We start from the raw sequence: 24,628 nt of genomic DNA, 5'->3' as shown, positions 1-24,628 counted from the left end.
ATATGATTCAAGTGTGGCAGTTTTTGGGCCCAATGTACATGTGCAGTACATTATAATCGTTCTTTGAATGACAGAATGTCGTTACTAGTTGCTTGAACAGTCCTGAACTTCATCTTGACATGTTGCCCTCAGGAATGATTCCCTGTCTGGAATCCACCCAGTACTGTCATTTACACAAACCTGCTTTATTATCATCGTCTCAGCACCTTCAGCGCTCCTGCCGCCTAACAAAGCTTCATTCATACTGAAGATCTGCTGGCTCCGATTCAGTAACATCTGTTGGATATGTTCTGAAATTGTTGTGACATTTGGTTATCAGGCTCTACAAATGAATTAACAAGACTAATTCCTGTGAAATGGAAGAAGAAGATCTTTCTGTGCGTTTGCTGCGCTGTCTGAAGCTCTTTGATGGTGATGAAGGATGAAAGTGAAATGTTTTGAAAGCGTCATTGTTCTCTGTGTTTGGATGTCTTGTCAGACGGCAGTGCCAGGGGCCTTTGAAGGATGAGTTCACATGGCTTTTGTTTCTCGTGCCCAATGACCCTCAGGCACATGACAGGTGATTTTGTTCATACCCCTCTTCCTGAGCCTTTGAAAGCCTTTCTGACAGAAAGAATAACATATGATTCAAGTGTGGCAGTTTTTGGGCCCAATGTACATGTGCAGTACATTATAATCGTTCTTTGAATGACAGAATGTCGTTACTAGTTGCTTGAACAGTCCTGAAATTCATCTTGACATGTTGCCCTCAGGAATGATTCCCTGTCTGGAATCCACCCAGTACTGTCATTTACACAAACCTGCTTTATTATCATCGTCTCAGCACCTTCAGCGCTCCTGCCGCCTAACAAAGCTTCATTCATACTGAAGATCTGCTGGCTCCGATTCAGTAACATCTGTTGGATATGTTCTGAAATTGTTGTGACATTTGGTTATCAGGCTCTACAAATGAATTAACAAGACTAATTCCTGTGAAATGGAAGAAGAAGATCTTTCTGTGCGTTTGCTGCGCTGTCTGAAGCTCTTTGATGGTGATGAAGGATGAAAGTGAAATGTTTTGAAAGCGTCATTGTTCTCTGTGTTTGGATGTCTGTCAGACGGCAGTGCCAGGGGCCTTTGAAGGATGAGTTCACATGGCTTTTGTTTCTCATGCCCAATGACCCTCAGGCACATGACAGGTGATTTTGTTCATACCCCTCTTCCTGAGCCTTTGAAAGCCTTTCTGACAGAAAGAATAACAACCGTCCCACCCAAAACCAAAACCGCCCCTCTGAATTTTTCACCTCTCTCTGGAGATGAGATCTTGAAATATTTACAGTCCCACAGATCTCCAGGTGCACGGCTAGTTAGTTGTGTTTGCCAAGCAGGCATCACTATTGCCATTGCTCTTACTTATGGTTGGGGATTTACTGGTCTTAGCTGGTTTAGTTGGTCTCCCAGTTTGGCCAAGCTTATGTTTATCTGGTTGACCAGCTGGTCTCCCAACATGTCAAATGCCCAAAGCCTCTCTAAAACCAACAAACAGACCAGCTTGACCAGGATTGGCCACCTTAGGCTGGTTTAAGCTAGAGATGTGCAAAACTACAATAGGTTCATTTAGAAACAAACAAGCATTGATCTTTCCGGTGCATCTTTCGTCACATGTAAAAGATAATTTAGGAGAAAAATGCAGTTTAAATGAACTGAGCTGCACATAATCACTAAACGTCTGCCCATTTGTTCCTTTCCAGAGAGAACGAGTCAACATTTTCTCATTCTGAATGGACACATTTCTCAGAAAATCATCAGAATTATAAATAATGTGTAACCGCAGTGTTGTCAACTTTGCTTTGAAATGATCTAAATAGTGGCATGAAAGATCAGATTCAGATAGTCTGCATTGCTTGTCTGGGTCTGCTTTCTCTGGCTATTATAGACCTGGGTGTTTTTAGTGCAAGCTTATCTTCTATTGAATGATGAATGTTTCTATAAAATCTTAGATGCTGTTGAATATATTTTGCTTCAGGGCTGCGTTTAAAATAGACCTGAAACTCAAGCCGTTCGGAATTGTCTTGAGCCTGAGGAGAAAGGGGAAAACTTTCATTGTTGACAATGTGATTTGGGGCTGTGCTGTACGGAGTTATGGGAGTTTAACTACAGAATGAGGAGTGTAAGTTGCACTGCACACAAATCCCAGCGAACGACAAAGAGCTCTGTCATCATGTGGTGACCGTAATGACAGAGTCGGGCTATATTTAACCACGCTGCCTATAAACAACAATCAAGCAGCGCTACCTTGTTTTGTTCTTGCTTTCACTTCATCCTGCATTTGACGCCAAAGCTAAGCATCTTATGGAGAGGCTTTATGTGTGTATAAATCAGTCTGTTCCAAACCTAGTGAACTACCTACATACAGTGGTGGACGAAGTACACAAATCAAGTACTTGAGTAAAAGTACAGATCCGTATAATAAAATATTACTCCAGTAAAAGTAAAAAGTACTCAGTTTTCAATTTTACTCGAGTGAAAGTACAAAAGTATTTGATTTTTTTTATGTACTTAAGTAAAAAGTACAGATAGATGAATCTTTATTTTGCAGTTTTATATAGGCTACTTTTATTATTTAATTTTATATTGGCATATATTTTTTATAATCCTACTGCTCAAAATACCTGGGATTTTCTCATTTGAATCAGTGAGTTGTCGACTCGAGAACAGCTGCAATCGGATCATTCCAATTCGTGAATGAATCGTTTGGTGCGATTTGCGAACCGATTTAAAAGGTTAATTGAAAATAATCAGTTTGTTCATGTATCAGACACCGCTTCTGCGTCTCGGAGCACGTGATATATTATAAGGAGTAACGATAAGTTTTATGAAATGTAGTGAAGTAAAAAGTACGATCTTATGCTTTGGAATGTAGTTAAAGTAAAAGTTACTCAAAATAAAACTACTCCAGTAAAGTACAGATACTTGAAAAATGTACTTAAGTACAGTAACGAAGTAAAACTACTTCGTTACTGTCCACCACTGCCTACATAGAATGCATTTTAAAGGCATCATATGTGCTCTTATGACACAAAGGTTTTTTGATACTGCACAAGAAACTTGACTTAACTTGATTCCAGTAGTTTGATGTTAAAAGCTAAATATGATATACTCCTATATGCATAAAAATAGTCTGGATCAGAGTGTCCATGACTGAAACAAGGAAAGTAATTTAAGAATTACGTTTAAAACACATACGTAGGTATATATATATATATATATATATATATATAAAATCAAGAATTCCATTCTTTTAATGAGGCTTTTTTTCTTCATTATGTGAAAAAAAAGAAAGCAGCCCACAAGGCAGCTCACACTATCTAAAATCACAACCTGTCCAATTGTGGGCTGTTTTTTTTTTTTTTTGTGCTGTCAAGGTCAAATTGTTTTATCAAGCAAAAATATTTCACTTCCCTCTTGAAGAAGTGCTTTGCTGGTTATTTGTAACAAGAAAGGTTCATAGCCTTGGCAAAAACAGTCATCCAAGGAAGGTCATTGGTGTAGAAGTGCAGTTAAAGGAACATGAATATCTCACCATCATCTTGTTCAATGACTGTAAAAGGAGTTTGAGTTTTCGATGAACCAATTCCCTTAATCGTAGTGAAGTGCTGATGTGTAATGTTGAGCCAGTGTTGTGGATTGTTAATGAAGTCTGCATCTTTGGCATTGCTCGGTTTTGAGCACCTGTCCATGTTTTGTCTGCTGATCTGAAGAGACTCGAGTGTCACTGGATTCTTTAAAGTGCACCTGCGCTTTGAAAACATGAGAAAATCTGTTTGGGGGGAACTAATGGGTGGCATCTGTTCACGTTTTATGTTAAAACAAGTTTAACTGCTGGGTGTCCTTTCTTTATGATGGAGCATTTATTCTTTTACAATGCGCCGAGCGGCTTTGTTTGCCAATGGAAATACAATGATGAGATAGATAAAGTAAGGAAGCAGTCACGTTCATATTCAGGCCAATCCTTTCACGGTTCACTTGTGTTTCCTCATAAAGTATTGGTGCACTTATTTTTGCCACTTTACAACTAAAAACAAAACAAATATTACTCTTGGCAAATATGTTTAAAATGATAAACTCAGCAGTTTTATTCTACATAAGGGTGGACCCCCCTCATTTTGAGATCACATGACCAGACAAATACTCCCACTTTATCTCGGTAATGCACTTATTATCACACACTTTTATCTGAAAAAAGTAGTCAAGTCACCTTTATTTCTATAGCGCTTTATACAAGACATATTGTTTAAAAGCGGCTTCACAGATAAACTGGGAAATTGCAGAATCAGTTATGAAAACTCAACTATGGAGACAGTTTGAATTCTGCTGTAAAGCAACTCTAAAAGACACTAATATCATTATTTAGCTCAAGTCAGCTCAGATAGGGCTGCACAATGAATTGTATTTTTTAATCAGGATCACGATTTCTGCTTCTCTCGATTTATTAAGCATAATCGTCAGTGATATTTACCCGCTGGTGATTTATCCTGAAAAGTTTCATTTTAATTTGGCATCTGCATTATTCTTGCGTTAGCAGCAGCCCTCCACGAGCTTGTTACGGTTGCCAGATTTCAAGAGTTTAAATCCCCATTTAAGTCTATACATTTTCTGCCCAATGGTTTAGTCTTCCCAACCTGGCAACCATGCAGAGTTGACGCTCTCTCTACATTACGGAAAAATCACACATGAGCTGAAAACACGGGTATATGAGATATTTTGCTCAAATAAAAGCTCTACAGCCAGTCTGTTTTCTTTCACGCGGTCGTCTGCATAGTTTGCTGCACCTAAATCTGTGAGCAAACCATGCAAGTTGACAATCTCTTTAATTGTGCTTATGTGAAAGAGCGATAATTGATGAAATGTAAAAATAAATAAACAAATGACAGTTATCTTGATAACAAGTAAGCTAACATATAGTGCAATCTATATTTTTCATTCCATACATGTACAGATTTCAGTACGTCTTTTATGAGAATTAAAGCACTGTTTTTAAAGACTGCACATGTGTGTATCTGCTCGAGTGACGTAAGGAAACCTGCAAAATAACGAAGAACAAAACTAGCGCAGCAGTCCTCAGATGCCATGTGTAATCTGACATAAATTTGATCTTGTACTGATTAATTAGCTGAAGCTTTTACTCCACCATCTGCTTGATGTCATTAACAGCAGCTCAAACGAATGTGATTCGAACAACGGATGTTGTTCGTAGTCATGACTAGCTAGCTACAATGCATTGTACTATGGTAGTTAAGCAATGTGTTATGCTGTTATTTGGGAAACACACCCCAGTGTGACGCTACATCCACACCAGTAGGTGGCAATATAGAGTCCAGGACCACTGATGCCCAGCATTTATACACAAAAAAATATTTGTTGTATGTTAAATTCACACATTTTGAAAGAGGATTGTAACCTGATACTGAGGGAATGTAAACTTGCCCCGGGACGGCTGTAGAGAGTGTGGGGGGTCTGAGGTCCCGCGGGGGAAGGGCTGAGATTACAGGTTTAGGGAGTTTCCCTCAGGAATGCCAGTGTCAGTGGAACGTAAAACAGACAAAAACAAGACTTATAATCACCATCCTTAATCCCTTAATGTTGGTCAATCTGAGTCTCATTCACATCATTCACAATCATGGGCCGCTGCTGTTAATGAAGCATTGGTGCAGAATAGGGCTGTCAAAATGGCTGAAAAACTCAATTCGAATTTAAAATGCATAATTTCAGTTAGGGTAAAGAAAAGCTTTTGGCTTCTCTCCTGAGGCCACAAGAGGGCGCATCGACCATAAGATAGCATGACTATCCGTGAAAAAAAAGTGCATAATGTTTAAAATAATGTTTATAAACCAATTATAATTAATGAAGTTGCACAGAGTTGCACAATCACACAGAGTACATTTTTCATTTAAAAACACGAGTTGCAGTCAGATTGGGAAAAAACCCGCCATAAAGTCTCGAGATATGTTTTTTTCAAAGTTGAACTTACATACATTTTACGCGGCTTTCTAAACATGCGGCTCTCTTGTGCGAGACGCGAGTGCAACTGTGATAGATGTCCCTCTAGAAAATGCGCAAAATATGTGTTCTGTGTGAACGGCTTGGGTTTCAGTTTTGACGTTAACAAGATCTTCTCCGCATTGATGTTCTCTTTTCCCGCAATATTTGTAATTAACAACGCAGCAGCGCTGCATCTAGTGGCTTCAACTGGATAGGCTAACAAAAACATTAAAATGCAACGACACTTACATCGTCACCGCATCTCGTGCGCCACTGATAAGGCTGCCTCCTTAACGCACACCTAAAATTCGAATGCAGCGTTTTTGCATTCGAATGTGGATTTTTATTTTAAATTCAACTAATTTTCGAAATTCAAAATTTTTTTTTTGACAGCCCTAGTGCAGAAGGTGATTGTCTTGCTCTTGATGGTGTATGAAGTGAGAGGACGCATTAATAATTGACTGCTGGTTTTGTTGTGTGTACATGTTTGTGTGTGTTGTGTGGACAAACATGCAGACAGAAATCAGGCCAAAGGCTCAGTTCTTACTCAATATGTGGTCATTGTGACAGTGCTGTACAAGGCTATAGATACCATCTTTTTGTATTGTTCACACAATTTTGTCCTCCATTTCTTTATTTTTATTCATTTCTAAATTTATTAATTTCTGTAATCATTTTTTTTTTATTTCTGTAATCATAAATTAATTTGTTTATTCATTCATTTAAAAACCTAATTGTGATATTGAGAATCTAATAAGATCATTATGAATAATGAGAATCCTAAACTCATAAGTAAAAGATATGGACACATTAAGGTAATGAGAAAAGATCAGGGAAATGAGTTTAATTTTCAAAAATAAATAGGCCTGAATAAAAACAAATCTTTATGCTTGTAGGCTTGGTTTTCTTTATGCAAAATGTAATTTATTTATTTCATTTGTTTTTGTGTTGTAATTTGACACCTGACAAGATGCGCGTTAAATATCGCATGCGATTTATCGTGCAGCCCTAATTTACAGTAAATATCTGTTGTTTCTATGTATGTGGTTGAATTTCACAAACATGTCTATGAGGTAATGAGAAAAGATCAGGGAAATGAGTTTAATTTTCAAAAATAAATAGGCCTGAATAAAAACAAATCTTTATGCTTGTAGGCTTGGTTTTCTTTATGCAAAATGTAATTTATTTATTTCATTTGTTTTTGTGTTGTAATTTGACACAGACATCTTTCACCCACATAACCATCATGTTTTGTGATGGAGCTGTTTGTCCACTTGAGTTTTTGCTGTGTTGTTTGGTTTCTATGGGAAGCTGATGGTCCGGTTTCAGTGTTCAATCATTACCAGCACATCATTACCAACAGAGAAGAAGCATCACAGATGAGATCTCAACTGATTCTCCTAGACAGCAGTGAGATTAAATCCAGATCAAGGAGATTTAAGTCTGTTTTTATTACTTTTATTTAGTGGAAAAATCAGAGACAAAACTGAGACCTTCATTAAATCTCCCAATCTGCGAGCAATAAAACTTTCCTCTGAGCACCAGAAAGAGACGCAGATCTGTTTGAATAGCTGAACATGTGACTTCCGTCACAAGCGTCTGGTTACACTCACACACAGATAGCTGACTGAAAACTCGCTCACACCAAACACACACTCCGATCAAGATAAGAACTATACTATCTGAACGAGGGTTTTCTATTTGTATATGCATTAGTACATTTAAAAAGTCAGTCTTTCATTTACTATTTTACTCTTCTCATTTACTATTTACTATTTAATTTCACAAAAGTATGTCCAAGTCAAGTAAATAAATAAATAAATACCATGATTGATTTATTTACTTGTTTGTTTGCAGTGAGAACAGCATTTATCTGACTCAAAAACTAGAAAAGTGAATATTTCAATTTATAAAAGTAATATGCCTCACATCAGTGTTAATTGAAAAACGTTTTTTCAGAATTGACCAAATTATTTTTTGCTAAAACTAATTGGTAATCAATACAATACAATACAATGCAATAAAAAAAAAATGTAAATGTTATATTTTGTACAATGAATGAACTATTGAAAAATGTTTATTTATTTGCATAGTGACATTATTTTATGCATGAAGTCATTAAAATATATTAAAAGTCTCCTTTTAAACTTAATTTAGAGAGAAAAATACAGTATACAAATATAGGAACTATAAAAGGAACATTTAGAACATAGAAGAATTTGATGAGTTTATAATAAGATGTTTGATGTTTAATTGCAATGGTGTCTTGGAAAATCTGAGCACAATTTGAGAACATGTTGAGACTCATATGAGATTATATATATATTTTATTATTTATTTATTTAGTAGGTTGTCTTTATTTTCAAAAATATTTCATGCAAAAGAATGTACTTTTAATAGTAGATAAAAAAATGTCCTGTTAGAATTAGGTTTGTGTTAGCAAAGTTGGCAATTATAATTAGCTTTGTAGAAAACCGATCTAAAACTGGTCTAAGTAGGGGAGAGCGGGGCACAAAGTAACACTTTTTGACTTTCTCAAATTGTGTAAATCCACATGGGGTTCATAGTATAATTTTTTTATCCACAGTAATTTCACACTTGTCTAGTACAAATATGTCGCTTTGTTTCATAATTACAATGTATACGTTTTTCTTTATTTACCCTCAAAAATTGGAAGTGAAATGTGACAACATGCTCCATAGGTGGGGTACATTGTAACAGCTGAGGGGCACGTTGTAACGACCATATGACAGCTTAAAATGTTATCTGATCGCATGGAAAAAAAATATACAAGACAAGCTAAAATATTTTGTCAATAAAATAAAATAATTATTTATTTCAAATAAAATAATGGCGTTTTTTAAGAATTAAAAATAATCTGATTTTGGAGTTTGACAATGAACACATACATTGCAACCATGTTTGGGACGGCCCACATAAACGAGCCAAAATGCTTTACGTGTCTTGAAATAATAATTTCTTAACATTAAACATTGACTGTCAGTATTTATTCACCTGTTTCTCGTCGTTTATCATTAAAATGTATTAAAGTAAATAGTCTGAATTACATCGCTAATGTCATAGAATAGCACGGCAGGGCACATTGTAACGCAGTGTTACAAAGTGCCCCATCTCTTTTTTTCTCTATATAATGTTGATATGGTAACTAGTAAATGCTGTAAATTTGGTTATGCTAGCATGTGTGGAAATTTAAACCACGTGTGTTACAACTAACCCCGCGTTTCTTTGTGCCCCGCGCTCCCCCTACTGTACTGTATGTCCTTCTACATATGGATGAGCGTCGATAGTGAGGGACAGAAACTGCAGAAAACAAAACAAGACACTCCTCCTACCTGGAGACGTGGGCGGAGCTTTGCCATGTCAGCAGAGTTCAGTGAGGCAGAGAGAGAGAGAGAGAGCTAGCTGTAGCTGTGAGTGGGGAGTGCTGTCAGACGCTGGAGCATTCCTGAGGAGCATTCAAGAGCAGAACACACACACACTGCGCCACAAGATCTGCACATCTGTCTCATGCTCACTGAAGAGCTGTGTCCGTCTCTGAGGAGCTACAGGAGATTTCTGCTTCTCTGTGAAAGTAGCAGTGGAAGCCAGGAGGAGCTGTGTGTTTTACGAGGTAAGAGAATTGTGTTCTCTGCATGTTCAGACGCAGCTGTAAATCAACCTGTGGCTTCAGATTAATCTGTGGGTCGCGAGCTGCTGCGGTGTCGTCTGTTAGAGCGCTGAGGGTCAAAGTCATTTCACATTTAAACCACGAGCTCTTATATCAGTGTTATTGTTAATGTTCGGGTTATTTTGTTTCAATGTACAGTTTGTTAATATTGTGCAAAGCATACAGTTAAGTAAACATCATTCAGCTGAGCTATGCACATTTATTTTAGACACTTCACGCCACCTCTTGTTCCTTTCATGCAATAAACGCATGTCCACTGCTGAGCTGTGGGCTATGACTATCATGGGCAATGCAGACAAAATTACAATTTAAAATCAATCAGAGCTACAGAAATGTATCGCAATTTTTACAAATAAAGCTTCATATTATGAGAAGGCTACTTTCTACGACCTTTATCCTGCAGTAATGGCGAAATTAGGTTCCTCCGGTCTAAAAAAACAGGATTCGAAAAAGAATCGAAAACAACAGTGAGGAATCGACTCTTGGAATCAAATCCCATCTATTCCAGAACCAGGAATAGGATTCCAAAAATTTCGGAATCGAACAGCCCTAAAACAGCGTATGTTGTTCTGTGTCAGCCGCACCACACGGATACGTTTTATACATTTGTTTACGCTTTGATTTGAATGAAAACAGTGTATCCACATGGCGCAGCTGACACAGAACAGCATACGCAATTTACGTTCAGTGGATACTCTCCAAAATGGCGCTACAGGGTGATGCAGAGGAGACGAATTGTTGAATAAAGTAGTTTTTTTTTCTTTTGCGCTCAAAGTATTCTCGTAGCTTCGTAATATTACGGTTGAACCCCTGATGTCACATGGATTATTTTACCGATCTCCTTGCTACGTTTCTGGACGTTGATCGTGGTAGTACCCTTGCTGTCTATGGGAGGGTCAGAGAGCTCTCAGATTCCATCAAAAATATCTTAATTTGTGTTCCGAAGATGAACGAAGGTCTTACGGGTTTGGAACGACATGAGGGTGAGTAATTAATGACAGAATTTTTGGGTGAACTATCCCTTTAATGTATTTAGGTTGGCAAAATATTCCTAAAATCCTTACATTTGTATTAACATTCTTGGAGAATTGATTTTTAATGCTCCTAAATTGTCATTTTCAATATTTATAAAATTCTAGCTCATCTAGGCTGTGTACCATCCACATTATTTCAACATATAGGAACCGTTATTGTGGGGGGAAAAATTGCTAATGCATTTCCCATAGCCGGTTTTTGTTATTTATCTTGATATAATGTTTCAGAAAATGTCTTTGCATTGCTTTGTAATGTTTCAGAAGTGTGTTGCTGAATATGTCCTCTGGCAGCAGGGACGTGCACAGACATTTTGAGGGGCAGGGGCTCAAGTGGAAAAAAGGGCAAATCTCATATTTATTTAACTTTTTTTTTTTTTCTAATCAAAACGCTAAATATATTAGGGGTGTGCGATATTGACAAAAAATATATCTCAATATTTTCTGGGATTTTATTGAGAACGATAATTAGATGATATTTTGCTGAGTGTGTTCTTGTGCTGATATCTTAAGGACTGCCGTGGACAGCTGACTCCTAAAATTTTTGTGTGGTCAGTTCACAGCAGTGATATAAATTAATCTTTTCCAAAAAGTTGAAATAGATTTTTACCTTTTAAATTGACAAAATTAATCTTTGCAATGCAGAGAAAACACAGAAGCTGCATTGGAAGGGGCATTTAGATGCATTTACACACTGTTTAATGCAGGACATGAATGTATTTAACCTGCAGTTACAAATGCATTCATACTGTTTTGATATTTTAATGAGTCATGGATGTTAGCAAGACAAATTAACTATAATTGCCTTTTGTCTTTTGGGTAATTAGCTGTAAATTCGAGGCACAGGTAGCTTTTAGTCTTTTTTTCATCACCACCACTCAACTCCACACCAAGACAAACACAACTGGAAAGGGAGGGAGGGCTTCACTTCTGCGGCTCTCTGCCTGTCTGTGATGCGCATGTGCCGATCAATGTGTGCTACACTGCTGGGCTGCGCCTGCGCGGAGGGGCGTCGGAACTCGACAGTCTCGACATTTCCCGACCCGACCTGGTATTTTGATTTTTTTTATTAGTTTGACAAGGAAAGCTGTGCGCAAACAGAAACACACACACGCGCGTACATATAGCTATACATATATTCATTTATCAAAAAAAAAAAAAAAAAGACACTCCCCAGAAAAAAGGGCACTTTCTAGAAAAAGGGCAGGTGCTCAAGACCCCTTTTATGTCTATGTGTGCACGTGCCTGTCTGGCAGGAACATAGATCTTTTACATACAAGAGCAGGTGCAGTTATTCTCCTGCTGCTTTAGTGGTTATTGAACAGAATATGGAAAAGATGAACCAGCTGCAACCAAAACGCAAACAGTTTATCTGTTTATCAGTCTGTAGACGTCGACCTTGCTTTGGCTTTGTGTGTTTGGGCAATCCTAGAAAGAATTAGCATGAGATTTAAATGCTTGTTAGATATGCATCATCTCCGCCGTACTCGATGGAGGAAGTGAAAGGTGTTTGTGTTTGACATTGACTTATACGGCAGCTCCTGTCTGATGTGAACAAGAGATGGAAAAGCATAACAACCACAAACACTGACTGTCTGCTTACTCAACACACAACGATAGCTGACAACATCCTCAAAGCAACTATCGTCTGTCAAAATCTGCAAGGACACGCAAGATTTTGTCTTTTGAGTTGAAATGTGCCTAAGTCAAAGACATGGCATGCTTTTTTGAATTGATTCGGAAATACATAAAAATTACAATTCATACATGCACCTCTTCTATGATAAATGTATTTTTATATCATTTTTGAATCAAAATTCATTTTGATATTTTTTGTAAGCATAAAAAGTGTCAGGGTGGTACAACTGTCCTGATATCATAATAAAAGAGCCTCATTAGAAGGATTGATTGATTGATTGATTGATTGATTTCCATTTATTTGTTAGCAAAGCAAAAACTTGTCTGCCAAAGCAAAGTCATTTGGTGCAACCATCATGCAGAAACTTGAAGAAGAAAACAGGAAATGATATCGTAGGACCCCTGAACACTCTCAAGTGTCAAATCTCTTAAAATATCAGATAGTTTTAACTTTTTATGACAAAACAAGGTTAGATCAGGTTGTAAAATGTCATATTGTTCAACCTCTTCCAATAAACTGAATATCATAAAGTGATATTTATGAATTAATCATTTATGACATTTGTAGGAATACTTTTTTGTCTTGGAAAATATATTTAAATAACTGTTTTGAACATCATGATTAATGTGTACAATATTCAATATGAACAGCAAATATGTTGTTAGGCTAATTTTTAGTCTAAATTTAAATGATATAAAACTCAATATAGAATACAAAGATTAAAATTTCTAAGAACTTGTCACATGCATTTTAAACTAGAATTTGAATAGATTTTATTCATTTTGAATGCTGTTTATTGTAAATGTAGGATATTAGATATTCTCAGATTCAGTTGTCTGGTTCCTCACTCCAAACTGAAATATTTTTAAATCTCACAAAGTGTGATTTTGCGAGACAAATTAGGTTATTTTTAGGGAAGCACAGTCTTAATGTTTTTGAAGGCGAGAGATGCTTCTATTTTCTTCCTTGTCTCAACATCTGCTGTTAATTTTATTCTGCACAATCACAGTTCGGGGAAAGGTTTTAGTCTGTCTCATTTTCTCATGTTTCATCCTGACACACGTTAAAGCTTTTCTCACAAAGCTCAGTTGTTTGATAATCTTTGATAATCTGAAAGAGCTTAGATCTCAGTCCTCTGAGTTGTAACTTTGTTTCATCCTCGGTTCCCATGTCTTGACTGAAGAATCAATCTCCTATGGTACTCAGATTCGCATGCATACTAATTTAAACGCTTGTCTGGTCCAGGACGCTGGCATAGACAATGCCTTTCTGCAAGGAGACTCGTAATTGTGTGAAAACTCTTGAGTGTTGACGCTTTCCATGTCCCAAGGCTGTCGGAGTAATTATTTAGCAAAGCTCACATAATGAGAGAGTGAGTTGGCTATGCTTCGGCGGGCTTCACCCATATAAATATCCTCCCTTGGAAACCACAAGCTGTTCGCCACTGTTGCTTAGAGCCGTTGCCCCAAAGTTCCCATCTGTGCCGCTGCTTGACTGCATAAGTAGACCAGCCGTTGATTGGCAGTTTAATGCGTTACCAACAACGCCATGAGCGAACCCAACAGCGACCGCCCACTTTCTCATTGACTTTCTTAAAGACTTCTGCACAAGCGTACTGTATATCATGACTTAACCTTGAAAGTCATGGTAGATCTGTATTGAAATGTTTATTCTAGGACTGGGTATTGAAACAAAATTCACAGTTCGAGTTGATTTTCGACAGATTTGAAAGCTGAGTAGATCTGTATTGAAAGTTTTGTAGCGATGCTTATTGACAAATTTCACGATTCAGTTGGGTTTCGATTTGCAATCTGTCATGCCACATTAAAGAGTGACAAAACAGTATTTATTTTTTAAATTTTATTTAAAAAATTCATAGGATTTAAGATGATTAAATCTGTATTGAAAGGACTAGGGCTGGGTATTGATGCAAATTTCATGATTCACTTCGATTTCAATTCACAAGCTTTTGGTTTGATTTCAGTCGAATCTTCAATTCGATTCGATATCGATTCATTTAGATATATATTTCAGAAGCAGTATATGTTAATCTTACTCAAGGAGAAAAAAATCGCTCAGCAAATGAAGTATAAACTATACAGGGAACCCTGTCAGTTGGTACATTACTACAATATTAAAGGTTAAAATTAACAAATGATTTTTATACAAACATTGAAACTGCACATAAGGACAGCTTTTATAATAATTACTTTTAACTCTACTCCAAACATTTAAACGGTGACTTATATTTTTATTAAAACATACACTAAATATTGCAGAACAGGTTAAGTAAAAATATAATGAATAGGTAACCGTGCATATATTTAAAAATGCTCCTCTCTAGAGTTTTTTCTAGCTAACTATGGGGTTTATGGTAATCGAATGGCTTTCCTGAGGTAAATGCAACATTACATGACATATTATTTACAAGCTGTTTTATTGACATCTTTCCGAGGTTGAAACAACGATTGAGCGATTATATGCAACATGGTGCATTTTAGTGAGTTGTACTGTTTCTTTCATCACCTTATGATGTTCATTCATGTGTATTTCGTGTAGTAACTAGTAATAAAGTTGAAGAGATGATCAATTCACCTGCCGCTCTGTGAGGCTGCTTGAACCGAAGAGGCTACATCGATCTGTCTCGCTACATTAAAAAGCACCAAATCAGAATTTTCTTGTTTTAATTTAATAACAAAATTGACAAAGCTGAGACTTATTTTCATATAAAAAGTAACAAAGTGCAAATCTCATTGCGATTTATTGGATGGGAGGTGCTCTGCAAATAATGTTTAGTGAAGTTTGTTTATGCATCTATTTAAAACAATATAGACTAAAAGATTCTTGGATTTAATTTCAATGTCAATGTCAGATTCTTGGAGTCAATGTCGGTTTATCCAAATGAGAATCGATTCAAATCGAGAAATCAGTATTTTCAACCCCGCCCTAGTTTATACATTATTACTAAAATTTCTACATTTTTCGATGGCGAATATGAATGGAATATGAATTTTTACGGTTCTATTTTTCACTGTACTATTTTTTGTTTCCTAACTGTTGAGTTCTGTTGGTGACAGAAATTGATGTCGCCTCATCCACTCTTTTGGTTGGAGGAAACACTTTATCGTGGCTTTTCAGCTTCATTACACTTGCTGGAATAGCGATCTGGAATAGAGCAGACGGGGGGATGTCAAGAATGCACACACTTCTCAATGCTCCCACACCAGGAATGTGATGTTTCGTAACACATGCATACTTTGACTGTGAATCAACAGTGAGGTTTCCCGCCACTTGGACTGGATGTGTCACCTGAAATTGCACATTCCAGACCTTTTCCAAACATTTGCTGAAACTTAAAAGGGCCGAATACAGACCCCTGACCTTCACCAGTGGAGGAATGTGGAAAGGTGATGAACGGTCATGTGCTGTAGTGGTGGGGGTTGAATTTAACATGGTTTTTGAACAAATCTTACTCCTACAGAGTATAAATATAGCATTGGTCAGCATTCAACTTAGAATGGAGTCTACAAATGGTTGTTTGAATGAATGTTCAAAAGCAGTTATTCAGTGGATTGTCTGAATGACTTGCTTACAAGACTGTCTTCAAAAAGCCCCAGGTTGGTTTAAGCTCTTTAATTAAGTGACAAATATAACTAATAAATACTCGAAAGAACTATAACTTTATTACATGAAACTATCATAAACCTCACAAACAAATAAATTGTGTATAGTGATGGGAAATTTGTATGACAGTAATTATCTGGAACTTTATTGTTGACAGGCGTGAATATGTTACAAATGTGGAGATGAATTTAGAGTTTTACTGTTCTGATGATTACTGTTAGACTGTTAGCACACTAAAACAAAGCACAGTGTTAGTATGCTAGTATAGAAACCACACTTAGAAGTTGTCTTTAAAATTCATCCTCTTTAAACTATCACAACTAGTCGGTAAGTAAAGATTACTTGCCGAATCAAGTATTTAATACTATGTGAAGTTTATCTGCTTTATAATACCACCTTTAACTATTTTTAAACAAAAAAAAAATCTAGATAAACTTGCTAGTCAACCTTACTAACCAACTAGTTGGTTGAAATACTGTATATTGAAGTTTATTGCAAAATATTGAAATTTAATCACCAAATTTATCCACTTTAATGCACCACCTCTGTTCATGTAACTAAAAAAATGTTGATGAACTTTCTAATCAACTTCACTAACTGACTAGTTAAACTTGGTGTGTAAGTTTACTGCAAACTATTAAAGTTTAATCTCTAAATGTATCCACTTTAAAGCACCACCTATATCTATTTATAAACAAACAAAAAAAAACGTCCTAATCTACCTCACTAACTGACTGTGAAATGCAATATATATAAAGATTATTGCAGAATATTGAGCACCGATTATTGATTGTTTTGAATAAAAAAATGATAATGATAATTTACCCTCCTTAAATGACTACATGGCTAAATATAAAATATGAAGTATATTTAAAAATATTGGAATTTCATCTATCACTTCATCTTTGAAGCACCACCAACATTTTAAAATAAATAAAACTACAAAAAATCAAGATAAACTCATCAGTCAACTTCTGACTAGTTGGTTAACATCACTAAATGACTAGATAGTTTAGTATAAAATACAAAGTATATTTAATAAAACTGAAATTACATTTAATAATAGTAATAATAATTTCATCTTTGAAGCACAACCCATTCTTTTTAAGATAAATAAACCTACCAAAAAAAAAATAAGATAAACTTGCCTCTAACTGATGAGTTACTAGTTGACTAGTCAACCATCCAGACCCATCCCTAGTCAAATTTCATCACTTATAGATTACAAAGACAATCTTTTTATATATATTCAAAATAACCTGCTTCATTGAATCCTTCCCACTGAAACTACGGTATTTTAAAGTAAACTGGGTCAACTTTGATTTCATGTTGACTTCAAGAAGTTTCTCTTCAGAAGGAATTTGATGGTGGATGTACAGTTTGTGCACCTGTTCAAAAAATATCCACTTCTTTACAATCTGACCACAAGGGAGTTTGCTCTTGTTTTAATATAGCTACTCACAGTAGGTGCACCTGTTCTGTCTTGCATTGAAAATAGGCCAATGCCTCAGGACTTCCTTTGTTGGCGATCTGTCTTTTACACCTCAGGCTTTGATATTCATCATTTCGATAAATTTGGAACCGAATGCAACATTATAAAAAGTGCAGAACACAGTTTTAAATTATTTAGCGCAGCAGGCATGTAAAAGAGTATTGAATAGCTCATGAACCTGAAGTCTCATGCTGCATGCAAGCAAATTTGGAGAATAGAGACGGTCTGGCTGTAAAGACGACGCATACACGGGCTAAAATTGGCACGGCTGTTTAGTAATGTCAGTAAACAGATACTCCTTATTTCATTTCCTCAGTGGAAAAACACATTTAATTGGTTATGACGAACAGCAAAGCTCCACACAAGAGAAAATAATGTTTCAAAGCTGGTTTCTCTCTTCTAGGGCTTGTCGTACATGGCTAATGTTATTTTCTCTGCAGATTCCCTTATGGTCTGCTTACACCTGGATGGTTTCTCTCATGAGAAGTGAAAACCGCCCACCTGTCTTTAAGAATTGCTGAGAACAGCCCATGCATTATACTTAACGTCTAACAGATTCTTGCGGTTGCACTCAGAATTGGTTTTCCAGATGGTGTCGGACTCAAGATTGGCCTTAATTTGTGATCTTTTTGCAAAGTTCATTTAGAAGCCCAAAATGCAACTTCCCATTGGAGGCTTGACAAAAATGCTTGCCCACACACTTGCAGTCTCTCTCGCTCTGTGTTTATCCCACTTGTTGAAGCCAAGATAGGGATTTCTGGGCAGCGAGTGGAGACAGCCTCTTTTGTTTTCCCAGGCTGCCTTTGTTTAGGTTAGGGGTGAAGCCTGGTCACTTTTGGTGCCCTCAACATTCCTCTGTCTAAAGGCAAAGGGTCAGCGCTGAATTCATGCGGTCGGAGAAGGATAATGCTGCATTGAACTAGTGTTTTGAAAATATAAGAATTTGTGCATTGTAAAAAGTGAAAAGGAACGCAATAACCTTTTGGATCTGAGCTTAATTCTGATTGGACAATATTTTATGATAAACAAATTATTAAGAATTGTAACAATGTATTGAAATTTACTGGTGTCTTTTATCATCTTTCTTTCACAATTAATGGGGTTTCGGACAGTTGTGAATGAATGAATGAATTGATATATTTTTTTCGCGGTGAGAACAGCATTTATCGGACTCAAAAACTAGAAAACTGAATATTTCAATTAAAAAACAACAACAAAAAAGTAATATTCCTCAGTGACTCAAATTAATTGAAAAATCTTTTCAGAATTGACCAAACAAATTTTTGCAAACTAAATTTTTGCAAACTAAACTAATTTGGTAATTTAACTAATTTGCTAAAATGAATTGGACTGACTAACTACATTTATTAAGGAGAACATTTTACACATTTTTGTTACTATACAGTATTGTTATGTTCCACTCAAACAGATTGCAGTTCCGTTCCGTACCACTAGTAGTGCAGAAATGACACGCTTCACAATTTGTAGTGTTGCTACTTTTACTTAGCTGGTTCAAAAGCTGTACAGAACTGTGGTAGATCAGATTTATTATAAAATTACGTCTTGTTTGGTGTCTGTGATGTTCTTGTTGACTTTGTGAATCCTGCGTGGTTTGTAGTGTTGGGAATGGAATTTGTCTCAAAATCATATCTGCTACATTAATGTACTGTGAAATGTTTATTTCTATGAAACACGACTGACTACGTGCCAACGTTGGAGAGCGATTGTTTGAAGGGGTTAAGAGAAACACGCAACTTTAGTTTAAAAGAGTACAAAGAAATGTATCGGTTATAATGACTGGAGAGAAATAGCGCAAACACTGGACAAGGATGAAATTTTCTAGTGTGCATGTGTTGAGTGCCTGCGTTCATGCACATTATCAAATAAAGTATACTTTGAAAGGCTATGCATTCAACTTAGGGCTGGACGATATGGCCAAAATTGATATCACGGTATATTTCTTAATTTCGGTCGATACGATATAATTCCGATATCGATATGAACACTATTTATCTGAAATAGAAATCTTTTGTAACATTATAAATGCCTTTATCATCACTTTTGATCAATTTTAAGCATCCTTGCTAAATAAAAGTATAATTTCTATAATTTCTTTCCCAAAAAAATAATAAAAATTATATATTCAACGAAGTCAAACACCACAAATAATTCAATGTCTGGGAAACACTGGTAATGTATATCGAAATATCGGAAATGTGTTTAAAAATCATATCACCGTTATTGAAAAAAATTATATCGCGATACATATTGATATTGAATTATTGTCCAGCCCTAATTCAACTATATGCATATGCTAAGCGTTCGCGTCAAAACTGAAGTACACTTTAGGTTATACGTTAAAGACCCAATTATATGGCTTGACGAGCACAATTTTCCTTTCATCGTTATCATATTTCCCATTGAAACAGGAATTTGGAGAATAACCATTAGTCATTCAGTTTACATCACAGCTATGAATCATGATTAGCTACTTATTATTGACAGTCAGTTACAGATGGTATTGGGGGAGTAACATTGTCACTCTAGAGAGCATTTTTATTGGTCAAAAGTTGGGACACGCCCATGAGTGCAAGGTGATGTCAACGTTTTTATTTTAGTAGGAGAAAGACTGTAGATTTGAAATGTGTATATATGTTAAAAGTTTGCCTTGTCAGCTTTTAGGTGTACACTAATGTGTTGACCTATGTAATTCTATGAGAACAGAATTCTTAATATTCTTAATAATTACAATTACAAACCCAAACTTGACAAAAAAGATGACCCAAACATGGTCAGAATCCTGACAGTGTATTATTGGGCTTGGATCGGCTATCGGACCTTTAGTGTCTATGCTTTGGATGGGTTTGACCCTTTATTTGTGTTATTTTATACATGAAACACCTTTAGTCAGAGATCTTGCTGATGCTCCACTGCTGCGGGGTGGAGATGCCATCCAAATAAATCTCCATTTGATCCATAATGAGCGGAGACTAAATCTCTCTCCTCACACCCACCAGACACTCCTCAACACAATCTCACTGCTTTCTTAGCACCGCATTCATTCAGTGATCAACTGCTGAGGAAACATTCAGTCAGAGCCACACTACAGCTGACAGAGAGCGCCGTCTCACCCTGCCCTCGAATTTTTCAATGTTTTTGTTTGTTAAAGCTGCAGAAAATCAGACATGTTAGGCCATGTGTTTGTGGCAGAGTAGGACACAGATGTGTTCTCACTCAGGGATTTTTAAAGAAAGAGCAGTTGTTGTGTATATATGGGGGCTGAAGCTGACATGCACCATGGGATATATACACCTCAACAGCTGCAACAGAAAATAATGTCTGTACTGCATGAGATAGGCTACAAATGGCCTTTTGTGTGGGTTCATATTGTATTAATCAGAGATTAACACGTGTAATTTTGCTATGGCGAGTGACCCGGAAAATGTCTCAGACCATTGTGTGACAAGATATGCTATTTCTTAGATGCAGAGATGTGTGCTTATAGAAATGGCTTTGATTTATATAGTGAAGAACAGACAAAACTGTCAATAACAAGCTTTTCAAAGAACATACATATGAGGAATTTATTCCACCTTCTGAGTTTAGATGTTATATTGTGTCTAATATTTGGCCGATTACCTAGCTAGGTGGTTGCTAGGGTGTTGCTAGGCATTTGTTTGTTTTGCTAAGTTATGTCTTGCTTAGTCTCGCATAGCCAGACCTTCAGACTGATTCTTTGAATGGCCAAGGCCCGCCATATGACTGACAGATAAAGCAACCAATCACGTTTCGTTTTGTGTCGCGTCATGTTTGAAATGTCCCACAATAACAAACCGTGTGTAAAACACTTGGACAAATTTTAAAAAGTCTATGACTTTAGAACTTTACTTATTTCACATACTTTTGAAAATCCAGCTTTTATTTGATCGTGATAAGCGCTCATTGTCACAGTTGTAAACAAGACGGCTTTCTTCTAACATGAGGAGGTTTGGCGTCACGGCATCTTTGTTTCCAGACGGAACATTAAAGAACACGACACACACGTCTCCCGGAAATCCTGTATAATTCAACCAATCCGATGATGACGACTTCGAAACTCCCAAAGTGTTTCCAATTTTGTGTGCTGTATGCATCAGACGTTTAGCCAACGGTCCGTGGGCGTGACGTCTGAGGCTGAGACTAGGTCTTGCTAGGCAGTTGTAAGGTTGTTAGATGGGCATTGCTAAGGATGTTTTTCTGGGTAGTTGATAGGGGTGTTGCTATGCGGTTTTGGGTTTCTGGTAACATGGTTGATAGGGTGTTCTGGATAGTTGCTAGGAGGTTGCTAGGGTGTTTCGTCTTTCAAAAAAAGCATCTGGATGGTTTGGAAAATATTAGCACATTTGCACAGTAAAGGTATCATTCTTGTCTGTAGCACAACAAGTTTAGTACTTCAATAGATTAAGCAATAGACATAGTTGTCGAGTGTAATGTCAGCGTTGGCTCATGAATTATTTGCACTTTTGCGCCTGTGTATTAAACAGCTGAATTGCTAACAGAGAGTGTATCTCTCCTCCCTTGAAGTGCAAGATGACGTTTACATGCTACATTCTACAGATGTGTGTTTGTGCTCGTGTGAAACTTCTGTCTGTCTCTAGAGGTTTACTCTTCTTACTATCAATACATTTGCAATGATTTATTAATGGCAACATTGCACAGTAGTAGTTTCAATAAATAATTAAAAAAAAACTGGCTAATAGCACCTGCTAGTGTTAAGAGAAAGCACCACGCCTGCACAATAACAGTGCGCTTGTTCCTCAGGACATATTCCCAACAGCTCGCAAAACACAAAGAGGATGATGAGAGAGAGGAATGGGATAATTCCAGTAATCATAGCTTTCGGAGGACGCGCTCCGAAGGGAGGAGACAGGGAAGTTATAGATGTTTCTGGGGTGGGTCTGCATTCATTTCTGAAGCAGTGGGTCTGGACATGTGTGAATGTATGCTATGAGTTAAAAGATCCAAGAGTGTGACAGCGATCCACCCTAATCTCAAACGCAAGCCTGCTGTGAGTCAAGTCGCAATGCTAGAATATATCTTTTTCTGTACTAACACGAATGCAGTGAGCTTAAGTCCAAACCGACTAGCCCAATGCGTCTGGCACCTGTTGATTCCTCTGCGATTCATCTTTCACGTCTAGTACTCTGTTGTCATGGTAACCGCGGGCTGCGTTGAGAAGTGTACCCTGAGGCCACGGACTTGATTTAGTAAGATCGAGCCTGGTCGAGGTACAGGAGACAAAAGAAGATTTGTTTTGCTCTCCGCTCTCTGCACGCGGGCCAACAAGGTAGCATTCCTCCGATTCAGTACGGATGGTAATGGGGCAGAAGAATGCTTCAGAGTTGGCCAACACTGTTTGAGAGTTTTTGAAGAACAGAAAAACAGTAGATCAAGAGGCTTACAAGAGCAGGTGGAAAGAAAACGGATATCAAACTTTAGAAGATTCAAGGTTGGGACTTCACTTTTTATTATTATTTTTTTTTTAATAACCTGTGCCTCTAGGTTTTGTAATCTATGTTGTCGGAAGATGTACACATTACAAACTCTGTTTGTGGCCTAAATATCAAATGACTCATGCAAGTTGGTGTTCTCAGGGTGGTTTCTAATTATTTATTTAGATGGCTCAAATGCCAAGTGGCTTCTTTCAGAAGCGTACATCTCACTTTATTCTGTCTCTGGGTGTTAAAAATAGTTGTGTGTGAATGTTATGGAAATGTTAATTTCACCCCAAAATCAAAATGAAAAAAGTATTAGAAATAACTTAGATGTTTTACATGCAGAAATGTATATTTTCATTACAATATTGACAATTTGGGAAGGAAACAAAATTTCCCATTGAAACAGGAATTTGGGGAATAACCATTAGTCATAATCAACCAAAGCGATAGTGACCACGTAATAAAAACCTTTACTCACACTTGTGTTGCGACATTACTGTCGGATCCGATATATTCACAGCATCGTCTTTTAGATTAAATCTTTCTGAAAATCCTGTGTCGAATTGTGCCTTGTTTGTAAACTAATCTGTGGTAAAATGAAGTGAACAAATTACTAAGTTCTTACTGAAACAGGTGTTGATCTTCTGTGGAGGCGGGGTTTAGCCACACTATTACGTCATAAAGTGGCACATTCCACAAGCTGTCGTTTTGGCAGATTGGCTTCAATATATGAGCTGTTTTTAGACTAATAAGAAAGATTTGAGTTCTGAAACTAACAGGATGTTTTTATAGTACAATGTCCTCTTATATGTCAAAAGATCAAGGGGATTTTGATTTCTCAGTTCATGACCCCTTTAATTCTATTCATTCTCTTTTAAGCATGACTTTAAGGCCTGGAGATAGAGCATCCATCACTTGGTATTTGGCAGCTGCTAAATGGTCTGCTTAGTACTGCTATTAAATGTTTTCATAAGTTAATGCGGTAGACTTTACCATAGAATTTCCTCACAAAGGGTGTAATATGCAACAGTCAAAGTGCCCAGAACCAACATGTCTCGCTTATAATAATCTCACAAACAGCGGTTCATTCAATATCTGCATGGCTGAAGCATTTGGATACTACACCTTACCTTAGCAGCGCCATCTGTTCCTGCTGAGGGGCTTCAAAGTGGAGTCAGACACACATGCAAGCACATGCAGTCTCTGAACAACTACGTTCTGCCTGTCTGTTCCCTTAAGCATTCATCTGCCAAAATGCCTTTGAAGAGAGCCAGCAGTGCATTTAATTGGAGCAGAGCTATGAGTCTATCAACCTCCTGCTAATAATAACTCTTGAAATTTGCTTACCCACTGGAGCTGATGTTCAATCACGATTTCATGTCTCATGGCTGGGTTGGAGCAATCAGGTAGAAACAATTAACGTAGAAAATATCTTGAGTTTTCTTTATGGATGTATTTTGGACCTTATTTGAGGAGTTTTGTCTACTCAAGTTCTGAATTCCATAGATGATTTTTTAACTAAGTATTTCAGTACTTAAAGTTGGGACAGGGGATTCTTGTGCACTGTTTGGTTAACTATTCTATGCATATGTCTGTCTTTGGCCATTATATTACATCTTGTAGACTTGTACCATCGCTTTTTAAGATGTTGTGTCA

General features: G+C 36.9%; 1 protein-coding gene across 3 annotated transcripts in view; it reads left to right on the top strand.

Moving 5' to 3' along the window:
* The window catches only part of LOC107709956 (ras association domain-containing protein 8-like), a 40,624-nt gene that overhangs the window by 9,077 nt on the left and 6,919 nt on the right, over positions 1-24,628 (top strand). The window contains exon 1 of one of the 3 annotated variants that reach the window (XM_016514628.1): positions 9,579-9,652. The exons of the other annotated variants lie outside the window; for them this stretch is intronic. The gene's annotated coding sequence lies outside the window, so the exon portion shown is untranslated. Of the gene's footprint in view, positions 1-9,578; positions 9,653-24,628 lie in introns of those variants that run through there. 3 annotated transcript variants of the gene reach the window in all.

The sequence above is a fragment of the Sinocyclocheilus rhinocerous genome, unplaced genomic scaffold (assembly GCF_001515625.1).
Source record: "Sinocyclocheilus rhinocerous isolate Xijiao unplaced genomic scaffold, SAMN03320098_v1.1 scaffold2792, whole genome shotgun sequence".
NCBI lineage: Eukaryota > Metazoa > Chordata > Actinopteri > Cypriniformes > Cyprinidae > Sinocyclocheilus > Sinocyclocheilus rhinocerous.
The sequence above is the reverse complement of the archived record's forward strand: the minus strand, read 5'-3'. Positions and strand labels throughout refer to the sequence as shown.